Below are 20,906 nucleotides of genomic sequence, written 5' to 3'. Positions count from 1 at the left end.
GTTGGCCAGGGAGTGAGGGCACTCCACAAAAGAATGTTGCGTAGATTACAGACACATGTTTCCAAAAGAAGGGAAGTCCACAAAGGAATGTTGCATAAAGACACACATTCACAGAAGTACAGTCTCAAAAACAGAACCTGCTAGAGAGCAAGTTTCTCTGATAGTAGTCAGACTCTGAAGACATCATGCATAAAGATGCCAAACACAGAAAAAGAATTCTCTGCAACTGCTCTAACAACCTCCTCTGAATATCCTTTTCTAAGGGGCCTCTGAAAGTACCTCAGGATGCGATGCAGAATCAATATGCAACATCTTATATCTTCTGCTTACTAGATAATAAGTACCTGGTGACTAATAATGAGCCTCCCAAGTGCAGGTGGAGGCCAGCTGTTTCAGCACAAGCTATCTTTGCTTCATGTGAAACGTTTCAGAAATTGCACATATGGGGACATACAGACCCAGGGTTGGTAGCATTAAACGTAATGACACTCGTTACTGTCCAATGCTCCAAAATATCCACAAACTTGAGTTTCCATGAAAATAATATAATGAGCTGACAAGCAATTAATCCCCACTGATAGTTAACACTAAAAATGAGGCAGAGCTGCCCAATTACTCTGCAGACAAAATTTTCCAATTAAAGAAATGCATATATGAAATGAAAACTGCATTTTACATTCTTACTCAAATGATGTAAAGATTACAAGGACTTACAATTCAGAGGAGTAGCTGAGAGGGTCATGTATACATTATTGTTCACTATGACTTTGGCCTATGTTTGCTAATAAAATGAGAGACTCAAAATTTTTCATCAATTTAAACGTACTAGAGATTACCATCCCTAGGAGGGACTATTTTGCAAGTCAATTCAATTCAATTACAGTAACAATACCTCCATCCCTTTAATAAAGTTCAAATAAACAAGTGAACTAGGGCAATTAAAATAGCAAGCAAACAGCTGAATAATTTTAACAGCCTTTTTTTAAAAAAAAGATTGAAGTTAATGTTAATAATTTTGTATAATGGAAACTTTACAAACAATTCTTCAAAGGTAAATGACAAAGGCAAGTGGTTTAGAATTCCCTGTGCTCAGAACCTCAGAGAAACAAGTAATTTAATCCTAGCACTGAAACTAAAAGCTTGCTATCTGGAAGTGAAGGCATATTTGTAATGTTACGTACATTTATCATGTCCATTATGTTTAAACAGAAGACATTTTTTTTTAAAGTTTCTAGGCATGCTGATTTTGCTGAATACCATCTCTTCTCTTGGAAAATAAATATCATTATCTCTGTGACAACAAAGCATGGTTGATCATGTCACCCCCTGCTTCAAAGACCAAAATCCTCGGCCTCAGCAAGAGGGCTCTGGATTATCTGGCACTGGCATTCACCTCCGTCTGGTCCCACCCTCACCCTCCCCAGACTGACCATCTTTTGTGTCCTCATATGTGCCAATCTATTTCCTCTGCCTGGGACACCTCTCTACTCCTGCCCCCAGCTCCAAGTGGCCTTCAACCTAGGCACCTTTCCATTATCAGTGTCATGCGCCCCTGTGGCACAACCTCCTGGCCGCCATCTGCTAGGCCTTCAGAGCACCTCCCCGGTAGTCTAATTAACATCCCCTCCCAGCACACATATTATACTATTAGCACCACAAAAGCGTGGGCCATGTTTGCTTTACTCCTTATTGTATCCTGTGTTCAGCTGAGTGCCTGGCACACACTTGGATCCCCAGCATTTGTTCAAAAAGTGTTCTCTGCATTTGGGAAGAGGCTGGTCAAAGGGTTTTTGTTTTGTTTTGTTTTGTTTTTAAGTTCCATGCAACCTAAAACTGCCATTTCCCAGTAAATGTATTTTGATTTGGCACATGTTACTATGATTAACATTCCCTGAATATATCAGGAAGCCCGCAGTAACAGCATTTTAGTAACTTCAGGAAATTCCTAAATAATTGTGAGGTTTCACTGACCTGACCTAGGTCAATGATTGAAGTTAAACTAAAGCAGATTTTACCCGAAAAAAGGCAAAAATGAAATGAGCTATATTAAAATATTTAGAAAGTTTACCTTTAGGCCGGGCACAGTGCCTCATGCCTGTAATCCCAGCACTTTGAGAGGCCGAGGCAGGTGGATCACAAGGTCAACAGATCAAGACCATTCTAGCCAACATGGTGAAACCCCATCCCTACTAAAAATAAAAAAATTAGCTGGGCGTGGTGGTATGTGCCTGTAGTCTCAGCTATTCTGGAGGCTGAGGCAGGAGAATCACTTGAACCCAGGATGAAGAAGTTGCAGTGAGCCAGCATCATGCCACTGCACTCCAGCCTGGCAAGAGAGTGAGACTCTGTCTCAAAAAAAAAAAAAAAAGAAAAGAAAGTTTACCTTTAGAATGGATATGTATCTAATTGTAAATACGACTCAAGGGGAAGCAATTCTCCTACTCCTCAGGGGGATGCCCTTTGACTACTACCTCCACTGATATTTAAGTCACTCAAATGATATGCTTTGGGACGACAGCCCTTAGAACAAATGAAGTTTAAAACATAGTAACAGTATAGATCTTGGCAAGCGTGTTATGTTCATTTAAGTCATACCCAGCCCGACAGGGAACTACATTAAAACTTAGAAAAATGTCCCTGCCCTATGGGCCTGGAAGTTTTATGTCGGTCCTTCTGGAATTCACAGACGCATGAGGTTGAACCCAACAGACTCAGGGCTGTCTCTCCCCATTCCAGAGATCCAGAGGCATGCATATGGGATGGTCTGAAACCTAGGCCTCCTGATAGGAAGGGTTACAATGGGTTGTACAAAGCACTTAATTCTAAGGCTGCATTGGCTCCACATAGGAAAAGTCCTTTAGAAAGCACACAGAGAACCTACAGATGCTCAGAAACGTGCCCACTGTACTCAGCAAATGGCAGGAAACTGGCAACAACCAGTGTTTCCTATGGAATTGCACAGTTGGCCTCTGGAGATCAAGCACAAGTATGGTAAGAACACCCTCAACAGTTCTGGCTTTCTGGTCCAAGACAGTGTTCACATTGAATAGGGCTTACTACTGAGAGGTGTCAAAGAAAGATTTTAGGTTCATCATCTTTTTTGGTTCTAGAAATCACTCTGGGAGTCTGCAAACCTATAATACATTTTAAAAATGAAATACATAGTATTTCAAATGAAACTAAATGCAATGAGAAACAGTTATCCAATTTTAAAAGAATGAATTTCTGATGCAGTCTGTGTGTTTCTTTATTAAAACAGTTGACTCTTGAACAACACAGGTTCGAACTGTATGGGCCCATTTATAAGTGAATTTTCTTCCATCTCTGCCACCCTAAGAAAGCAAGACGAATCCCTCTTCTTTCTCCTCCTTCTCAGCCTACTCAGTGTGAAGAGGATGAGGATAAAACCCTTTATGATTATTCACTTCCATTTAATGTTTAAACATATTTTCTCTTTCTTATAATTTTCTTTTTTTTTCTTTAATTGTACTTTAGGTTCTGGGGTACATGTGCAGATATGCAGGACTGTTGCATAGGTACATACATGGCAAGGTGGTTTGCTGCCTTTATCCCCCCATCACCTATAACTGGTATTTCTCCCCATGTTATCCCTCCTCGACCTCCCTACCCCTCACTGTCCCTCCCCTAATCCCCTCAACTGACTGTAGTGTGTGATGCTCCCCTCCCTGTGTCCACGTGTTCTCATTGTTCAACACCCGCCTATGAGTGAGAACATGTGACGTTTGGTTTTCTGTTCTTGTGTCAGTTTGCTGAGAATGATGGTTTCCAGATTCATCCATGTCCCTGTGAAGGACACGAATTCATTGTTTTTTAAGGCTGCACAGTGTTCCATGGTGTATATGTGCCACATTTTATTTATCCAGTCTATCATTGATGGACATTTGGGTTGGTTCCAAGTCTTTGCTGTGGTAAACAATGCGGCAATGAACATACGTGTGCATGTGTCTTTATAACAGAAAAATTTATAATCCTTTGGGTATACCCCCAGTAATGGGATTGCTGGGTCAAATGGAAATTCTATTTCTAGATCCTTGAGGAATCACCACACTGTCTTCCACAATGGTTGCACTAATTTATACTCCCACCAACAGTGCAAAAGTGTTCCTATTTCTCCACATTCTCTCCAGCATTGTTGTCTCCAGATTTTTTAATGATTGCCATACTAACGGGTGTGAGGTGGTATCTCAATGTGGTTTTGATTTGCATTTCTCTAATAACCAGTGATGATGAGCATTTTTTCATATGTTTATTGGTCTCGTATATGTCTTCTTTTGTAAAGTGTCTGTTCACATCCTTCACCCACTTTTGAATGGGTTTGTTTTTTTCTTGTAAATCTGTTTTAGTTCTTTGAAGATTCTGGATATTAGCCCTGTGTCAGATGGGTAGACTAAAAAAATTTTTTCCCCATTCTGTTGGCTGCAGGTTCACTCTAATGATTGTTTCTTTGGCTGTACAGAAGCTCTGGAGTTTAATTAGATCCCATTTGTCTATTTTGGCTTTTGCTGCTATTGCTTTTGGTGTTTTAGCCATGAAGTCCTTGCCTATGCCTATATCCTGAATGGTTTTGCCTAGGTTTTCTTCTAGGGTTTTTATGGTGTTGGGTCTTATGTTTAGATTTTTAATTCATCTGGAATTAATTTTAGTGTAAAGTGTCAGGAAGGGGTCCAGTTTCTGCTTTCTGTACATTGATAACCAGTTTTCCCAACACCATTTATTAAACAGGGAATCCTTTCCCCATTGCTTGTTTTTGTCAGGTTTTTCAAAGATCAGATGATTGCAGATGTGTGGTGTTACTTCTGAGGCCTCTGTTCTGTTCCATTGGTCTATGTCTCTGTTTTGGTACCAGTACCTTGCTGTTTTGATTACTGTGTCCTTTTAGCATAGTTTGAAGTCAGGCAGCATGATGCCTCCAGCTTTGTTCTTTTTGCTTAGGATTGTTTTGGCTATGTGGGCTCTCTTTTGGTTCCATTTGAAGTTTGAAGCAGTATTTTCCAGTTCTGTGAAGAAGCTCATTGGTAGCTTGATGGGGACGCGTTGAATCTATAAATTACTTGGGCAGTATGGCCATTTTCATGATATTGATTCTTCCCCTTATAATTTTCTTAATAGTATTTTTTTATAGCTTACTTTATTGTAAGAATACAGTATATATTGTAAGAATATAGTATATATAACACACAAAATCAACTATGTTATTGGTAAGGCTTCTGGTCATTAGTAGTTACGTTTTTGAGGGGTCAAAAGTTATACGTGGATTTTCAAATGCGTGGCAGGTCAGCACCACTAACTCTCATATTGTTTGAGCCAACTAAAAACTAAAAGATCTAACAGCAGGTCTACTAATCATATTTTCAAAGTTGTGATGAGCATAAATGATTTTTTCAAAATATCTGCTAACAACTGTAATGTGATATATTCTACTGGTGACAAAGTGATAGGTACTGCTGATTATGTGGTTTGTGACCCACACCCATAGTTAATGAATATGCCAAATTTAAATTAGAGGTCAGTAACAATAAAGATGTCATTTTCTCTGTCCAGGTTTGTGTATTAACTGAATTCTATTCATGTCAGTGAGCTACAGGTTAAAAATCCCTATTTTAGAACGATTTTAGATGAATTTTTTAAATCCCTTAAACTTGGAAACTCTATAATTAACTTGATGTAAGTTTGGGGTATGGGAAAAGTTTTATATATATTGATAAAAGGCTTTTGAGGCTTAAAAATAGTACACAGCATATAAATCAGTAGTATTTTATGTGTGATAATGAAAAAAAATTCAGACTGTATATAGGATATTTTCCTTACTGAAAAATTACGGCCACTCATTCCCAGCCTTATATTCTCCCCTTATAATCAGCCCTTCTAAGTACTCCTGCTTTCTATGTCACTGTCTTAATCTACTTCCAAACATTTACATTTTCCAATTGTTCTCATGAAACGTTCATGGCTCCTGCCCCAATGATTATCCTCAGTGATCACTGCTACAGTGGTGAGGTCTGCAAAATTTTCTCTATTCCTTTCTATTGCCAAGTAAAATTCTATTCTGTGGAATCTATGACTATAATTTGTTTATCCATTCCTCAATTGGTAGACATCTGGGTTACTTCCAATTTGGGGCAATTGTGAATGCAGCTGCTGTAAACTTTTGAGTTATCTGGGTCCAACTTTAGTCTTGGGCCCAATGGACCTGGGCCTTGGGCTGACTTTTCCTCAACTTTTCTGCCCCTCCCTCTTCATGTGGCACCAAAATATGCTCTGTATCTCTTGCAGACCTCTGCTTGGGGTCAGTGTAGGACCCTAGGCCCTAGAGTTTCAGCCCTTCCCCTAGTTGTGTAGGGCTTTTCACATGAGAGAAAAATCTGAGGTGATATGTGGGATTTTGTGCCTGTTCCTAAGGGCAGAGTCTCGGCACCTGCAAACCTGTCGAACCAAAGGGGGCTTCAACTTCTCTGTTCCCAAAATTTCTGATAAGTACTAAGCAAAAGTCCCTGGGAAAGAACTCGTGGATGAACACAGATTTCCCTTGTGTCTGAGGTTCCCAGTTACTCTCAACTATACTACTGGCCCTCACTTGACTTTTAAGAATTAAAAATTTTCACTAATTTCTTCTTCTTCTTCTTCACTTTTTACAGGTTTACTTTTTTTTAATTGTGGTAAAATACACATGACATTACATTTACCATGTTAACTGTTTTTAAGCGTAAACTTCAGTGGTATCCAGTACCTTCAAAGCATTGTGCAACCATCACCACCCCATCCCCAATAGTCTTTCACCTTTCAAAGCTGAAAATCGGTACCCATTAAACAATGACTCCCTGTGCCCCCATCCCTCCATCCCCTTGCAACAACCATTCTACTTTCTGTCTCTATGAATTTGAGTCAGAAACAGCGGAGAAGGCCATGAGATGATGAAGACAGAGACTGGTGGCATGATGAGTCTATAAACCAACAAATGCCAGGTAATGCCAGCAAAACTAGAAGCTAAGAGAAAGGCATGAAGAAGATTCTCCCCATACAGCCTCCAAAGCCTGAATGACCATGCCAACACCTTGACTTTAGGTTTCTAGCCTCTAGAACTATGAGAGAATACATTTCTGTTAAGCTACCCAGTTTGTGGTAGTTTGTTACGCAGCCTTAGGAAATGAAAACAGTATTTCTGTCTGCCATATAGACACTGTTGAGATAATATACTCAAGGGTTTTGTCTTTCTTTTTCTCTTTCTAGTAATTCATGATCACTAAAGCAAGTTTCTGCATCCTGAATGGACATCAGTCTAACGTGCCTGTTCTGTTATCATTTATTCCTCTCTTCCAGTAGTAATGGATTATAGATTGTGCTTTAGGACTATTGGACAAAGTGGCCTATTCTTCCCCCAAAACTCTGTCTCTCTGTCTCTGTCCTTTCTAAATCCTGAGTCATGAAAACAGCTAGAGCTGATCCATTCCAGCACTGGAAGACTATCCTGTCCAAGGTCTTGCTCTTCAGAATTTCCTTCAATTCCATGAAGTCTGCCATAACCATCCAATGGATTCCTTTCTACTTAGTCTGAATAGAACCCATTTCTATTTAAGTCAGTAAAGGAACTCTGATAAATTACAACATTGTAACACTGAGTTTTGTTCTGTTTTCTTTCAAGGTTTGCGTTATTTGGACTTACCACTATTAATAAATTCCAGTGAAATCTCAGCCTTATTCCATTCCCTTCCACAATAATCTAAATGATTAGCTCAGAGTTTTTCTATGTACAGTTATCTATAATGTATCTATTACTGTTTTTGCAAATCTCTGTGCTTCAGTCAAAAGAGGCAGTTGATGGAAAACTTTTAAAAAGTGCATAGTTTCTAACTAGGCTACTAACAACCTTTTATTCTGTCCCATCATACAGCAAAAATAATTTAAAAACTGCAATACCAAATAAAACTTTATCTATAATATTTAGGGACAAACATAAGGTGTGCATGATACTGAAACATAAAACTCTTAATATATAATCAACAGCTGTGTCTTCAAGGCTATGTTTTAATGATCTCTCTCTAGGTATTTCTTAAAATTACAGAATATTTTTATCATGCCAGAATGGTAATTTTTTCTTCTTAATTGTTCATTTCATATTTCAGACAATTAAAAGCTGTATCTGAAACATTCACATGACTTTATCCTTTCTCTGTTATACACCCACCAATGTGACTGCTGATTTGAAATTTTAAAACATGCTGGTAAAGAGGTAAAATCTCACTTCAATGATACTTTAGTCATGTGAAAGAACACCTTTCAACTTTTTGGTCTTAAGAGTATAAGAACCTAAATAGATACAACAGGTAATGAATGTCTAGTTCATTTCTGTGGTTTTTAATTTTTTAACTTCAGTGTGCTAGAGTATCTCTGCCACCTCCCATGTTGGAAACTACATATGGAAAAATCAATTCCTACACTGACATACTTACCACAAGTAGACTACATTTTATAGTAGCATGAAAGCTACTAGCTTTAAAAATGCAAAGATATGTGATTTTATTTTCCCATTTTAAGACATTTTAAAATAAGGCACTTACATTTATTTATGTGACTAAACCATTTGGATGAATGAAAACAGAAGAAAATATTTTTTTACTCAAAGCCATTTATCATGGCTGTTAACATTCTTCCGCTTAATAGGTGATATATGACATCCAGTCTCTCTATGCAAATGGTGAAAAATAAATGAGAGAAAACATCATTAGTCCATAAATGTATTAATTTAAAAGGATCACATTTTATTTTAGAAAATGACTGCATTTAAGAGACTTCTGTCACAACAGCCCCAATGGATGATGTAGAATTTGTTTTAATATACAAACATTTAACAAGTTAATTTTGTTTAGTTGCCCATGTTTGCAGAGACTAAGACTTGTTTGTTGCATAAATCTTAGTAGCCTTACTGAAAAGTATAATTTGGTATCAAGATGAAGGACCAGAGGCCAGTAAGGTAACCCAGAAACAAAGGAATACATCACTGGATGTTAGATTAACTACTTACATGATGACAGCTTCTCCTGACTTTTATCAGAAAACAGTGATTCTATGACCTAGTATCTAATGTAAGAAAGTATATTAATTTGTTCCTTGAACAAACAGTTGCTTGTAGCAAACCGTAAATTCTAGTGTGTATCCAGCCAGTCTAATGATGTATATTGAAGGAAGAGAGCTAATGTGCACTGGTGCCATTAATCTTGAAAATTCAGATCAATCACTAGAAATATGTATTCAGTAATGGTACAGAAAGAATCCTCTAGACTTTAACCATGACCCAGATGAAATAAAACCATGACTCTAACATTGTTCTTTGGGGCCAAACAGTAATGTAAATGCTGTGGTAGCTTCTTATTCGTTATCTTGCTAGCATACAATCAGTATACAAATGACAATCCCTCAATTTTCTATGGGAAAACACACTTCCTCAACCAGTATGTATATTCCACATTTCTGGCCACTATGACTGGTGGAGGGCTCTTGACATGATTAGGGATATTTACTGGAATTTCTAGGAAGAGCAGCCTCCTCTTTCCTCTGTAAAATGTATAGGAAGAGACTGTCCTCCTCACTAGGTTTGAACCTGGGAATATGAAGCTCTGAAAGCCTCTGGCAGCCATCTCAGAAACCTGAGGAGTGAGCCTGTCAAGAACAGAGCCAAGATGTAGGAAGAGAAGCTAAGACGTTGCAATGAAAACTGCAATGGAACTGGTCACAAGGTGTGAGCCCTGAATCAGGTCCCCTCAGGAGTCAGATAGAGCCCCCAAGCTCCACTCACTCACGCAGTCATGAATCATGTCTCTTTTTTGTCCCTCAAGAAACTTGGTATCAGGGGGATTTGTTTTTTTTGTTTGTTTGTTTGTTTTTGGTTTTGTTTTTGATTCTTAAGAGTAAAACAGTTGGAACAGATTCAAGCATAAATGATCACTTGCAAGGGCACAGCTGCTATGTGATGGAATTAGCAGAGTACAAGAACAAAGCGGGTACCAGACATCATGCTAGCATCTTTACTTGCTTATCTCACCGAATCATCACAGGAATCATAACATATAATCTGGTGGATATGATTCTCAAAAAGTAGTAAGGTAGAAAGTAATTTCCCCAACTTTTTATAGCTAGTAACTAAGAAATAGAGATTTGAATTTAAAGTTGTCTGATGCTAAAGGGAATGTTCTTTCAAAGTTGCCATCTGTTCTGGTTTCCAACTTTAAGTGTTTCATTATTCCAATTGATTGTACACATATCAATCACCAAAATTACAAATAAGAATACATACATTATTTACAATGAACAACATGTAGGTTTTCAGATTTTTATTGAATCTGAAATGCTTCAATAAACCATAACAGCAACAGCACTGAACTGGAATAAAAACATATATCAACTTAATAACAAAATTATCAACAAGGGCCAATTTTCAATTTTCTGATCATCAAAAAAATATATCCTAGTTGAAAGATATTATGTATATGGTGTTGATTGGTTTTAGATATCTTTACTTAAAGCTCTACTTATGTTCATCCCAATTAGGAAAAAATAAAAAGGTGTTTTTGACCATTTAGGTGAATACCTGAATTGAACATAATTAGAGACCCTTCAGTTACTTTTTTTTTTTTTTTTTTTTTTTTTTTTTTTTTTTTTTTTTTTTTTTTTTTTTTTTTTTTTTGCCTCTTGAAGACCTAGAATCTAACAACTGAAAGGAGAGGTTCTTGAGCTCAATATAGGTTCTGGAGCATTTTTAAATAAACAGAAGAAACATGGATTTAACCAAGAAAATAAGCATGCTCTTAAGAAGGAGAAGGTTTGGATGGAGATTCTGAAAACTGTAAACCAAATTGAAATGATTCAGAGTGGCCACTGACCTCAGGCAAATCACTTCATAATCATTTTCATTTTAAAGATGAAGAAATAGAAGTTCCATAAAGTTAAGTTCATCTAAAGTCACAAACTACTAAGCAGCAGTGCCAGATTTGACTGTAAAGCTCTTGATCTAAATGACCTAAATGCCTACGTCTTTTTCCTTGTAAATGAATAGTTAGTATTCCGGCTTAACAGTCAGTGTTTTCCAAATACATGAGTCGACTGTCAAACCTGGTCAAAACACTGTTGTTCAAATCAAAATTTCAAAAATCAGGTTTCATGATCCAGAAGGCTGAGTTCAATGTTTTGGTCAGTGGAGTCCCAGACCAAGGTCAAGCAACATGCATGTAATTCTGTAAAACAGACTACAGCCTGCACCTACTACTGTACCCTCAATAGCAAATAGCATGTCTCTTTTACCTTCTTTAGGAAGATAGAGACAACTCTAAATCACAGAATTAGAAGGAGCCGTATCAGCCATCTGAGCCCAGGATTCAGATTCCAAAAGACATCACATAACGAATATTCCAGAGATAGAAGAGACACACTATTTACAAAGAAGGCTGAAAGCCTGGGGAAATGTTCCAGGTTTGTTGCCTCCCCAAAGTTGTGACAACCAAAAATTTCTCCAGACATTGTCAGTATCCCCTAGGGGGCAAAACTACCCCCAGTGGAGAATCACTGCTCTAAGCCTATCAAGATCTATCTCTAAAGTGAGAGAAAGTGATTTCTCTTCCTCCACTTTAACTGGCATCTCTATTTCTCATTCTTGTTTCTTAAGATGAATAAACATTTGTAAACAAAAGTAAAACCTTCCACAAACAAGGCTTTTTTCCTGCAATGCTATTGCTTATCTTTAACAACTATAAGATAAAATGAAATTTTAAAAAAGATATTCACTTTGCCTTTGCTACAACATAAATTTCAAAATCTTGCTGTGTGTGTTTGTTATTGTTCCTAAATTTAGCAAAAGCAACATATAGTGTTTGATAAAATTTTCACATGACTCTCAGTCCAGCTGGGACAATAACTGACATGCCAGAGTGAGCAACAAGTTTGTTTTTAGGTAAAAGGACCTGCCATCTTATTACTATTTCCTTTTCCTCCAAATAAATATGCTTTCCCCAAATAAGTATACTTTAAGGCATAAGTATTGCCTAGTACCCAAAATAACAAAAATGCTCAGTTCTGTAGTCTCTATATTAGTCTCCTCAAAATAGTGACACAGAATGCTCAGTCTTTGAAAGTGTGTGGTTAAAGCCTTTGCTGCAAACACCATTAGAACAGAACTGATTTGAAATTCTCCTTCCTCTAACTACCAGTGCCAGCCAGCCCACTGTCTTCTACCACTGTGGCTCTCAGAAGTGCAAAAGGGCACACGTCCATTCAAAAAGTATCTGCAAGGAAGGAAGCCACCTCTACTTGCTCAGATGTCAAACAAAATCAATAACTATTTGCTAAGAAAAGGAAAAGGGAGACAAGAACTGACCCCTTTCACCTCAAATTTCTCATTCCCTCCTTGTCTAGCCTGTATAGAAATCCATGTAACTGTTTTCCACTTAATGATTTCTTCTGCCTTCTGCATCTCACCAATTGTATTCTGAAGTCTTTTCAAGAATCATGGAATATCTCTATAATTGCTCCAAATTCAATGAAAATGAATGCCCATCTTACATTTCTTTGTACAGATAGACTTTTAGAGATATATCTGGGTATTGCAAGTGCAAGAGTTCCAGTGTCTAGAACAGAACCTGCTACTGTTGAGTTTACAAATGCTTACTGAATTTACAAATATAATTATAATTGGTTCAAATTATATTTATTGGGCTTTCACGTAGTCCTATGACAGGTGCATTCTATCAATACCAGTGTTGCTTACAAGGAAGTCGTTTTCCTCAGCTCTTTCACTATTCTCTTGGGAAAGAGGAAGCTGAAATAGCAAGAATACGCAACTGAACAAACCAATTCAGTAAAGATACAAGCAGAGAAACTGAGGCTGCCTTTCTGAAAAGCAAAGGCTCTTCCCATGGCCTTTTTCCAAGACAGGCACAAATCCCCATTCCACCTAGAAGCAAATAAGAACTGTTTGTGTCTCTACACACTGGAGAAAGGGAGAGGGTTACTGGTGCCCCAGTGTCTCAGCAGGAGTATCAAGTCTGCTGCAACACAAATCCCTGAAGGATAGTAATAGGTAAGGGTGAATGGAATGGTTATTAGAACAAGAAAGGAAGTAAGCAACCCTAACGATAACACCTTCAGAATGAATTCTGAAACAAACCAACAGCAACAACAAAAATGGATGACAGGGTGGGAGAGGGGGTCGAAACAATGACCAAATTTTCGTTTCTCTAGGCCTCATTGTGCTAATGACATGGCTTTTACCTAATAAGTGCTCTGAGTTCCTGCGTGCAGGGGATATTAGAACAGTATCTTATTACGTTTATGGATGTAAGGTATTGTTCTTCCTTTCTAGGCAATGTATTGTGCTACAGAATCGAAAGGCTTGATGTTTCTCAATACACTCCATGCTTCAAATGGAAACTGAATACAGTACAAGAAAATTATACGACATTCTTACCTTTCTATGTAGACACCTATAAATACTAAGGTTTCATTCTGGAATATTTTTTGTGGCTTCAAACAAATATTTACTTAACATTTTTCTCTGATTGTTCAATCCCTCACTTGGTAAGAAATTTACAAATTGTAATTTTAATTAAATTAATCTCATTTTAATTAAACATTAAGATTATATATTTTAAAAAGCAATTACCAAACAAGTTCAGTGAAATTGGTACAGCAGAATAGTTTTGATTTGGTTTTAATCAAACAATGTTTACCTAGTTTACATGCACACATGCATATAATTCGCCTTTTAGAAATTCTCAATATATCTTAGGATTGTTTTTTTAAAGGCTGAAAGAAAAGTTCTGCCAAAAGGAAGCCTCTTTAATTTCCTTAAAACAAGTGTTTTTGAACATGGGACCATTTTGCAAAGAAAGTCTCTTATTAACTAACTACTCTTTATAGTCAAGATGGACTTCCGATGGAAATACTTGTATGTATCCTAAAAGGGGTTGCTTTTAATGTTAAGCACATCTTATTGAAAGCTAAGGTTTCACAAATTAAGCATTATTGACATTTGGGCTGGATAATTGCAGGAGGCTGTCCTGTTTATTGTAAAATGTTCACAGCATCCCTGGCCTGACCCACAAGATGCCAGCAGCACCTCTTTCCCAAAGTTGTGACAACCAAAAATATTTCCAGACACTGTCAATATCCCCCAGAGGCAAAACTGCCCCCAGTGGAGAATCACTGCTCTAAGCCTGTCAATAAGATCTATCTCTAAAGTGAGAGAAAGTGACTTCTTTTCTTCTAGGTTAACTGACATCTCTATTTCTCGTTCTGCCTCCTCAAGTCAATTCACCAGCTTTTCTTTCTTTCTTTTTTTTTTTTTTTTTTTTTTTTTTTTTTTTTTTTTTTTTTTTTTGAAAATAAGTCCAGGGGAAAGCTCCAACCAGTCCCCCACTACCACAAATTATGCAGTCAAGTTTCCCACATTTGAGGAAATCGCAGGGGTCAGCACATCCGGAGTGCAATGGATAAGCCTCGTCCTGGCAAAGGCTTTGTGATCATGGTATCTCCCCTGCCAGGTAAGTATCCATTGACTATTTTCTAAAGCTTACCAGATTTAGGGAACAATCCTCCAGAAAAAAAGTGCCAAGTTAGGCTTCCATTTAAGGGCTAGGAACCAGCCCAAGGGTACAATCCTTTGTATTTCAAATGCAGGAGGTGGAGAGTAAAAGATTCTCTTATCTCAGGTTAAATTTTGCATTCTATAATTAAGACTTTTCCCGCACAACTCATAAGATCTAATCTCTGCTTTTATATGACATCCTAATCAATTTAGTTGACTTTCCCTCTTCCTTGACCCCCCAAAAAACAAAACAATACAGGCAAGCATATCAGATGATGTTTTATTTGAACAGCATTCTGGGGAGAACAGAATTAATGGCTGAAATAATCATTTATTTTACCTTCACAGGCTTTATAATAATGAATGGAAAAAAAAATCATAGCAATAAAAGCCAATAACAGAAGCCTTTTTATTCAAATTTCCCATCTTACCGATGTCCAGGATAATCAACATATTTCAAAGAGTATATTTCAAAAATGTACTAGAAACTCAGCCAGCCACTGTCACATGGAATAAGAGGACAGGCCCTGGCCATTAGAACCGTGTTGTCCTCGCTGTTGTGTCCCTCCATGGGACAGACATCGCCTTGCAAGACAACCTGTTTCACTGTCCCTAACAGTTTTCCACAGAGTTCTTGTTTCCTTTCATCTGAATCTTCTCTCTGCAATTTGATGTCCTGAACTATTTCTGATGGTTGCACACAAGATCTCAGGGACTGGGTCTCTTAGTTATGAGACCAGCCCTCTTAGATAGCAGACAGTAGGTAAAGTACTTGCTCTCCCTTCTTTGCATCATTCCAGAGTTGCCTTCATCCTCATTTCCTATATCTGGTCAAATCTCTCTGAAAATGTGAAACCGACGACAGAACATGGCAAACTGGATGGAAAAGCCGACAACCCCTCCCCCATTCTCACCCCCCTGCCCCACGCCCAAGCCATGCTCGTCCTGTTTCCGATCCTGCACGTTGTGGAAGCTTCTTGCCTCCCTGTTTTGGTGGGTGAAATTTTCACTGTTCAAAAAGGCGTTTTTGCATAAGCTTTTAGGACATATTTATTCTAGTAACCTGATGTTTTCTTTTCTTTTCTTTTTTGCTATATTTACATGTGGTAAACTCCAGGAAGACCCCCGCCAGAGATCCCTTAAGTGCTGGTTTCTGTCCCTGCTTCTTGGCCCCACTGGCCTTTTGGAGCCATCGTGCTTCCCTGTCCGAAGGCAACAATCACAGCGTCACCTGCAAGGGGCAGTAGAGTGAACCGCGGACCCCCTGAGTGACGCCTCGAAGATGGACCCTTCGGATGCGGGAACCCCTCTGACGGCCGGGACTCCCAGGATTCCCTTCCACAGAGGGAGTCCACTGTGGTCGCAGCCGGCAGCTGAGTCCTCCTTAGAGTGCCGAATCAGAGAAGACCGGCATCAGGTTTGGGATGTAAGGGGACAGGGAGAGGTTAGAGGTATCACCGGATAAGCAAAGAATGCTACCCTGGGAAAAGGAGGCAGAAAAGACGTAGGAAAGCGCGTTCCCCTAATCCCCGTGCCGCCTGTGGATCCCTGGATCTTCTTGTCATGGAGACAGTCTGCAGCCACACACGCGACCCCCGGCCGGAAACATGCACACACGCGCGCGCACAAACACACACACGCCCCGACCCGAGTTGCAGGCTGCAGACTTCTGCCTGACTTCCTGGCCAAAAACACCGCACCTCTGGGGCCAGACCACAAATTCCCGTGGCCTAGAACTGACACTACTCCCCCTACCCCACCCTACCCCTGCAACACACACATTCAGACCCTACACAGCACCCCCAGAGTGCCAGGAACCACTTAAGGGAAGCCCGAGCAGCTCCCCCCGCCCCCAAACGACTACATTCCTCACTGCCTGATGTCTATCTAAAGCTCCTACAAGCTCGCCTACAGGGAGCCGAGGTGCGCCCAGGCCAGGTAGTAGACGGAGGAGGAGCCGGGGTGAAAGTGAACCTTGGAGAACAGTACTAAATCACTATTCCAAGCGGCACAGGGAAACCTCCAGCCCTCTCCTGAACCTTTCGGGCCCTACCAGCAGCCCAGTTCCTCCACCCGATCCCTCACCACTCCCCGCCTCTTCACCCAAATCCCTCAGCGATTTTCCAGCTGGCACTTCCAGGCCACTTTCTACATCATCCTCTCTCCAGCCAGTTCCCAACATGTGGCCTCGCATATTCTATCCGGAGATTGAGTCCAGGCTGACTCCATCATTACGTGCCCCTAACCTTATACTGATTCCCCAAATTATCCGAGTCCACTCGCCACTCCGGAGACCAATGTCCCTTCCACGGGCGTCCTTTGCTCTCGTTCAAATCCGCTTTCCACGCGCCCCACTTTCCACCCATCCTCCTGCAGCTCTGGTCAAGACACGCTTGCCCTCCACTCTGCGCCCCCAACAGTGTGCTCTCACGCTGCTCCCACCCTATCCACCGGCGACACCCCCACTTTCCTTCTGCGGCTGTCCCTGGCCGGGCTCCCGCGCCCCAAACCCAGCCTCCCCGCCCGGTCCCCTCCCTCGCCGCGCGTTCTTTCCTTCTTCCCAAGTCCGCCCTCTGGGCCCCCGTTGGAGCTAGTTCTGCCCTCCTGCTCTGCCCGTCGCCCCGCTCGAGCATCCCAATGGCCACCCGCTTTCAAATTGGCTAAGCGGCTCCGAGAGGCGCCAGGCACAGGGGGCAGAGGCCAGCCGGCTCTCCTGGGCGCCAGCCGCGCCTCCCGCTAGCCCACCTGGACTCCCCCGCGCGCCAAGCCCTCGCCCCACCGCCCAGCAGCCTCACAAACTTACTTGCGGGTCGCCGGGAGGGGGTTGCGGTGAGCGTCGGCGGGGCCCGCGGCGGCGAGTGCGCCCCTCTCGGCGGGGCTGGGCGGCGCGGCGTCGGCGCTGCGCTCCTGCGACCGCGCGGTGAATGGGATCAGCCTGACGCAGCGCAGCTCTGCCCCCGCTGCCGCCGGCGCCGCCGAGCGCTTGCAGACATGCTCAGTTTCCGGACCTGCCCGCGTGGAAGCTACCAAGAGCCGACAGCGGCAGGGGAGACCGAGAGGAGTCGCGGGGCGCCGCGAGCCGGAGGCTACCACGCCCGGGGCGGGGGGGGGAGCCACGCGCTGCTAAAAATAGCTCCTGCGGAAGCCGCGCGGGCTTAGCGCGCACCCCTCCCCGCGCGCCGCCCCTCAGGCCCAGACTCGGGCTTCTCTGCTCGCTACCGCGGCGGGACCCCGGTTCGCCGAGTCTTGCCAGGCTTCTGCCTGCACTCAGATCTCCACGCGGGTGGAGACGGCGCCTCCCTGGGAGGCGCCCACTTGAATAGCTTGGACTAAGCCAGAGGTGCCCCGATTTCGGGGTCCTGCCTGACGGGCAGCTCTAATACTAGGTTCTCCCTAGAGAAGCAGAAGAAAGTTTTGTTAAAGCAATTAAAAAGCTTCTGCGCTGCGAGGAAATGTGTTCAGATTTACGAAGGAAAAAAAAAAAAATGTTTTTCAGATGCTTTGGTTGCCGGAAAAAACAAGGAGGAAAGGAAGGCAAAGTCCGGCAGCCTAGAGAGGGACCCAAGGCAGCTTGCAGCGGACTGAAGGGAGCTCTGCAAAGAGCTTCTAAAATTCAGAATTCTTTGCAAGGCGTTTGTGACTCCTCATTCCGCAGTATTTTGCATAATTCGTTGACACCCGACCCTGACCTTGGAGATTTTCTTGTTCCTGTCACCCGAACTGTAATGTACTTTCTCCACATCTTCCTTCACTCCTTTCCCTTCCAACCTGGTTTTAAATTGCAAAACGAAAAGGGTGCAAACTCCAGATGGGTAGATTTCCAGACCTGAACTGAAACCTGGCTGTTGTGTAACCTTGAGGGAAGGAGTTGGTCCTCTTGCCGAGTTCGGGATGTATCCCAGATCGCCTGTGCATTCAGCAAACACTTTGAGGGTAGGAGCCTTTCAGCCACCTCACCTGCACATTAGCTATTTCCCGCTATTCGTGTTCGCTATATTCTACCTTCGTTTCTGATCATTTTTTAAGTCCCTCCTTTAAACTGAGAGATATAAATATTTCCTGGGTCAAATTGTAGTCTTGTTTCACTCACCTCCACAACCACCCAATGAGAGAATCATTCTTATTCCCGTCTGACAGACGGGATGTTGTCATTTAGCGAGAGGCACTCACCTCTTGCCTGGAATAAGAGAGTATTGAACCCAGGGTCGGCCAGACTAGAAACTTTCATGGTTTCTGCGTAACCTGTTTCCCCGAGTTAATAGCTTTACCTGAGATAAGGGCTCAAGAAAATTAGAAACTATTCTCAGTGGCGTGGCGTGTCAACAATAAGCCGATTGATAAGCCGATTGCAAGTTTTGTCCTCCATTATTTTTCCCCTAATTTCTTTCTGAGCATTCGAAGCTTAAATTTTGTGTGATGTTGAAAGTGATAGCGTTTCATTTTTATTAAATCAGAAAGAATTTACTGAGACTCTCCTACAAGCAATGTATAGACTAGGTATGTATTTTATAATTATCTCAGTTCAGACTCTGTAATAAAGCTGCTTTGTTTTGGCAGTGTTATAAATTAGTTAGGCTTTGCTAATCCTACTAAGCAATGTAGATGTGCTTTTTCATGGAACTGTACTGGAATTTATCTATTTGGGTCAAGATGTCCTCTCTCCTAGGATGCACCCTTCCATCCCCACTTGCAATTTAGTGCCATGTGCAGCCCAGATTCAGTAATCGATTAATGTTTGATCTTTTACTTTTTTACTGAAGTTGCAAATGCCATCTACAGGACTAGAGCCACTTTATAGTGACAACATCCTGTTTCTAATTTTCCATAGGTGATTCACTGGGAGATCAAAATGTGAATTTCCTTAGAGTATCAGCACAACTCATTCCTTTCTATCAGTGGTGAAAGAAGATGAAAAATAAACTGTATTTTCATCCTGGTTGCATTCATTTTTCCTCTCTCAGTAATTATTCTTAAGGTGGCATGGCCCTCTGAACATCTTCATGCTACAGCATACATACTACCCATAACCATGAAATAGGGAAGATCTTGATTTCAAAGTCTTTTTGGTGTCCTGTGGAAAAGTGTAGCTCAAAAACATACTGCATTCAGGTCTCTCAGTAGCAAGTGACAGGAGCTCAGTTCTAACTTAGGCAGAGAAATTCCATGGGCCCATGTAAGTCATAAGTACAAGAAATAGCAGGGCTTGTCCTGAGCTTAACAACATTAGGAGGAATATTATTTTCTCTTTCTCTAACTTGCTCTCAGCATTGCTTCCTGTGTTGGTTTCATTCCCCTCACGTTATGTCCATAACTACACAGATGACGAAGTTTGTAACCTTACAAAGAAATCAAGTCTCGTGTTCTATTGAGCAGATCAATCTTCAAAGGCGTACTCTTATTGACTGTCCTGGCTCACACAATTAACCACCTGCATCCTCTTGGGGATGAAAGATTCCCAAAAGGGAAAAATGTATTTGGAAGATAGAAATAATGGATAATATCCACTACACTCATAGACTGGCCTGTTTCCCCATGGACAAAAAAAAAAAGGACAGCAAACCTGTTGGGACATCTGTTGATTTTAGTTATTCAGAAATGAGCAAGATAATAATAGTGCTTTGAAATGATCTTTTCCCATCTCTTTTTAGGCTCGGTTGCTTTGATTTGCCTGCCTAAGGGTAACAGAGAGTCAGTCCCCTCTTTGTTGCCTTTTCATCTTTATTTCAGGGCCTTGGCTATTTCCAAGGCAGTGCCACTCATTAAAGACAGCTAATGAGCCATCCAGACAAATGTAGCTTTCAGTCCCCAATCAGTCTCTACAGGAAAAGGATATTTTCCATATTATTAAAGTCACTTTTTTTCTGTTTTGATTTAATGTAGTTGAGCATTATGTATAATACAAAGTGGGGGGTTTTCCATTGTGCCTCAAAACATGAACAGATGGGGGAAACACTGCTGTCCTTATAATTATTGTATTCTTTCTTTCTTATTCTAGAAGTACTGAAATAACTGGCTGTCTTTTCTTTTCTCTTTACTTATGTAATTTGTTTGCTACCTCCTTTAATATTTGTTATTCTAGGAATAAATGAATGAAATCCACGAGTCACCTTAAATTAAACTGCATTCTACAGTTGTATTAAACTTATCAAATCCAGGATCTTTTCCTTGACTGTCTTCCTTATGACTTTACACATTATCTTCTAGGAACTCTTCCCTTAACTCTGTTGCACCACACACACCACAGATCCTTCTTTCTTTTCTTTTCTTTCTTTCTTTCTTTCTCCTTCCTTCCTTTCTTTCTTTCTTTCCTTCCTTC

At 40.9% G+C, this 20,906-nt stretch overlaps 1 protein-coding gene and 1 non-coding gene across 3 annotated transcripts in view; both read right to left on the bottom strand.

Annotated features, from left to right (window-relative positions):
• The window catches only part of OXR1 (oxidation resistance 1), a 479,036-nt gene extending 461,421 nt beyond the window's left edge, over positions 1-17,615 (bottom strand). For both annotated transcript variants that reach the window (XM_017528983.1, XM_017528986.2), the window contains exon 1: positions 17,394-17,615. The gene's annotated coding sequence lies outside the window, so the exon portion shown is untranslated. The remainder of the gene's footprint in view (positions 1-17,393) is intronic.
• Positions 14,395-14,554, bottom strand: LOC119471320. The gene has a single exon (XR_005200353.1). It is a non-coding gene; the product is annotated as a U1 spliceosomal RNA (small nuclear RNA).
• Positions 17,616-20,906: the final 3,291 nt, after the last annotated feature.

Source organism: Cebus imitator, unplaced genomic scaffold, assembly GCF_001604975.1.
Source record: "Cebus imitator isolate Cc_AM_T3 unplaced genomic scaffold, Cebus_imitator-1.0 Scaffold56, whole genome shotgun sequence".
Classification (NCBI taxonomy): Eukaryota; Metazoa; Chordata; class Mammalia; order Primates; family Cebidae; genus Cebus; species Cebus imitator.
This window is presented reverse-complemented; position numbering and strand designations above follow the sequence as displayed.